Source organism: Phyllostomus discolor, chromosome 10 (assembly GCF_004126475.2).
Source record: "Phyllostomus discolor isolate MPI-MPIP mPhyDis1 chromosome 10, mPhyDis1.pri.v3, whole genome shotgun sequence".
Lineage (NCBI taxonomy): Eukaryota > Metazoa > Chordata > Mammalia > Chiroptera > Phyllostomidae > Phyllostomus > Phyllostomus discolor.
The window spans coordinates 14,393,575-14,398,230 of NC_040912.2; positions in this window are offsets into that span (position 1 = coordinate 14,393,575).

Consider the following 4,656-nt stretch of genomic DNA (forward strand, 5'->3'; position numbering starts at 1 on the left):
AACGAGGGAGTGAGATTCCTTTCATACATTGGACGCACAGAACACTGCTTATTATACAACGAAGGAATCAGGCAGCCTCTGCCTGAACAATTTAAGCATTACCAAGAGTGAGACAGTCTGACACTATGTAACTGTTGAGGTAATGAAGAAATATGAAGTCTATAACATCACCTAGCGCAGGGTCTTGTCAAAAGCTCGAAGTAGGTCTTGACTAGTGTAGTTCTGTGGGTTCCGAGTAGTCCCACAAAGCAAAAGGTCTCTGGTTCCCTTCCTGGTCAGGCCACACTGATCTGTTGATGGATGTTTTTCTCCCTCCCTTCCCCTCTCCTTATAAATAAATATTTTTTTAAAAAAAAGCAAGTGCCTTCAAAAAAAGAGATTAACAATAAATAATAAATAGGACAACTATTAACAATATACTGTAATAAAAATTACATAAATGTGGTCTGTCTCTTAAAATAGCTTATTAACTGTGCTCACTTTTTCACTTAACCAAAGCACTTTCCAGCTTCTCCGTGGCATATCCATATCACCAGCATCACTACTCTCACGCTTTGGGGCCACTGCCAAGTAAAGTGCGTGCTTTGGGGCCACTGCCAAGTAAAGGAAGACTTGAACACAAGCACTGTGATACCACAACAGTCAATCTGATAGCATAGATGACCACTAAGTGACCAAGGGGTCGGGAGGGAATACAGCGCAGAAACCCCAGGCAAACAGATAGTTCACATCCCTAAAGAGATGGGGGAAAACAATGAGAGATTTCATTACACACTGAACAGCATGCAACTTCAAACTCATGATTTATTAAATTACTTATTCCTGAAATTTTCCATTTAATATTTAAGGACCAAAGTGGACTGTGGTTAACAAACGATGGAAAGTGAAACCATCATTAGGGGGTACTACCATATATGGTATGAATAGGCCAGGCAAAGCCTGACAATAGAAAATAATAGGACTGCTTCGTAGTTTTGACCAGCCCTGGGCTCGGCTTCATCCATTTGGAACTCCAACAGGACATTTACTCTAAGATGGCAAAGGACCCGGGCTGTGAGTAGATGACACTTTCTGCCTGGCACACTCATGTCTTATCACCAGGAAGAAACACTAGTTATTTTGGTTTTGCCGAGGTAAAGGATACTACTTTCCATCTGGCCTTCTGCTTTGTGAAGAAACCAACTGTCCCCACTCGGGCATCAGTATATGTGAGTGTAAACTCCACGAGGAAGTAAGTAATGGAAGGTTTAGCTTAACTCTTCCTGCAGTAAAAGCAAGAACCCAGCTTTTTATTTCACTGGTAAAAATCACCCAAATCCTAATCAACAATAAGAAAAATTCCCCCTCTTTAGAATTGGCCTTGCCTTCCTTTTTAGCCCTGAAAAACCTAATCTTTCTAGAAACGGAAGGCAGAGCGGCCACTTCTGCAGCCTCTCAGCCCCTCAGCTGAGGCTGCGGGTCAGAAAAGCCACTTGTTCTAATCAGAGAAAGAGCTATCTTCCTTCTGATGGTAACCATGGTTATTGAGCACTGTATTCAAACCCAATATTGTTTTTAACAAATGATATTTTGGAAAGAAGATAAACAGAATTAAATCATGTACAGAGGCAGAAAGTGAATTTTCCTCAGAAATGTCACGATTTGTACCATTTTCTGTGGGCGAGGTTAGCTCCAAGTATCACTTATTTTCATAGGCAGAAAGACACAGACACCTGTCTGAGAAGAAAAAAGAACAAACTGCATTCATGTAGCAAATACCCCACCCCCCAACTCCAACCACTGCCCGCTTTTGCTCTCTCCTCCAAGTGTGTCTTTGCCTGGAAGCTAAGAGAGGGGCATTTGTGGCTAAAAGTGCTTATAGTTCTCAATAAGCCTGTTCACATTGTTTACCATTTTAAATACATCAGGTTCCGGCACATACCAAAGAAATAGCTGCCCCTTTATTATATGAGCGAGTATGAATGGGCGATGCTCAAAACAAGGAGGATTTCCATGTCACTTCTTTACTTCGCTTCTCCACGGAGAGGTCAACTCCAGTCTGAGGACCAGTGCACGCGCCATGTGCAGTGGGCAGAAGCCGTCCCAGACAAAGTAAAAGTGGGTCCAGAGCTTCTGCAATTTAAAATGCTCTCGAATTAACAGTCAAGCTTTAGATAAATGATGAAGTTTTTAAGGCTTTGCCAGTTAGTATTTTAGAAAACCCAGAGAAACCATCTTAAGTTAGACATAAGTTACCATTCAGACAATCTCAGACTTCTTTAAAACATCACCAAATGATCCATTTGCAAAACCTAGAGATTACAAGCAGCAAATAGACCAAGAGCGTGTGTGGTCCTGCATCCCATTTTGTCTAGCCTCTAGGAAGGGGACGGTGATAGCAATATTTTGGTCCCGGAAAGTCCCTAACCTAAACCTTGCAAATAAAATCTTAGTACTAGACCTTATGGTGACAAAGAACTGCCGTAGATGAGTTGATATTGCCCTGAATCCCATAGTGAGTACAAAAAATGGTCTTGAGGGTAGACTGAAAAGATTCTGTTCCCCCTAAATACACTCTCAGTTGGTCCCTGACTTCCCTTTCTTCCAAGATGGAATGTGAGACACTTGTGGCAGGTTGGTTCATAGGCTCCCAAATACCACAGCCTGGTGCTTCCAACTCCCCAGGAACTGGTTCATCTCCCATTGCGCCCAACCCCAGCCTTCCCGGGCCTTCAGCAGGGGTGAGTGGGCTATCACCCACGCCGGGGAGCCAAATGCACACCGTGTGATGTCTCTGCTGAATCTACACACACTGCTCACCCAGGCCTTTGAGCAAAGAGTGAGGAGTGGACAGAGAAGCATCTTTCTTGGATCAAAGGAGATGCTGCGTCCCAGGGACAAGAGGATGGGAGGAAAAGGGAGTGCTTGAATTTACTTAAGCCAAGATCAGCAGAACAGCTGGTAAGACATGGTGGCCAAGAGCACAGACTCTGGAAACAGACCCTTTCTTACCTGGCAGAGGTCCCCTTTCTGTGCCCTCTTGCTTCAGCCACTACTCAAGGCTTTCAGACTTCCCAGTCCAAATTTGAAGAAAGGAGTAAAAGGGTTTTTCCCCTCTATTTCAAACTAATAAAAATGAAAAACAAGCAAGCAAACAATAAAAAAGAACCCCATTTATGTCAAAATTAAACATAACCTAATGTTAGGTGTAAATTCCCAAACATTGGTGGTTCACAATGCTTCTTTTCCTGCTCTTATATCTACCATATCACCTCCCACTCACCTAAAAAGACTCCTCGGAACCATGGTGTGTTTCTTTGCCTGAAAAATTGATAGATATTTTTTTTAAAGTGTGAGTGTATGGATGAATTAAGCCCCTGAAAAAGTTCAATGGAAAACAATGGTTTATTCAAATGAACAATGATGCTGCTGATCAACACTTAAAAGCAATGCAAAGAGAAAGACAAATACCATCCGACCTCACTTAACGTGGAATCTAGTGAACAAAATAGAACCAGCGGCATGGATACATGGAACAGACTGACAAAAAAATAAAAATAAATAAAAGCAATGTGAAGTTATACTTGAACTGCTAGCTAGCCTCACTAGAGGCCTGAAACTCATTCTGAAAAACTTGTTTGAAAAACGCTGGCATTGGTAAATTCTAAAAAACACTAATTTAAAAAACACTAATTTGATTTAACTTCCTTGCTTAAATACACACTATTACTGATTCATTTTAAGCCAAAGCTCTAAATTGACAACCTGGATCTGATTAAGCACATGTCTGACCACCGACCGTTCCCCACCCAGCTCTAACACAGTTACGGATTGCCCACTGCACATTTTACTCCGTCTTTTCACTGCCCTGCAAACTGCTTCTGGCCTGCTGGTCGTGACAGAAAACAAAGTCTGGGGATGATCACCTGTTTCGTGCTTCATCTGTCCTGAATGTGAGGGTGGGAACTGTGAAGACATCTGGGAATGAGAACTACAAATGGAGAAATACCAAGTCGGAAGCTGCTGATGCAAATACAAGTTTGGTGTGCCCTAGGAAGAGAAGGTCAACATGGCTGAAGAGAAGTAGGAAGGATGAAGTTGGTATGAGGGTAACAAGGCCACAGGAGCAAATTAGGGCTTTGTGGCCACAGTGAGAATGCTGTGTGTTCACTGGAAATGAGAAAGTAATGGAGAGGGTCAGCAAGGCAAATGATATTCACATTTACATACTAAAATGTCAACAGCAGTTATCTCTGGGCAGAAAAATTTTGGATCTTTCCCCCTGCATTTTGCTTTTCTGTATTTATTCTTACTTTCATATTCATTTCTTTCTCTCCTCTCTTTCTCTAGCTCTCTCAAAAGATGAATATCCTGATTAAGATGAACTGAGATATAAATACTAAGGCATGACTTACAAAAACTCCACAGTAAATTTCAACTTGAGGATACAAAAGCTAGGAAACCACCTTTAATTCCAGTCCTCAGGCTTGATCCCATCAATCCCTGCCTGGCCTCGGTCTCTCCTCTCCTGAAGAAGACAACCCTCCATTTTTCTCGTTTGAAAAGGGTATCTGGAGTTGATGGAACAAAACCCAAAATTTTCAAAGATTCTTTTTGATCATTAACCATTTATTCAATGCACAACCACTATAAAGAGAAAAAACTTGTAACACTTTG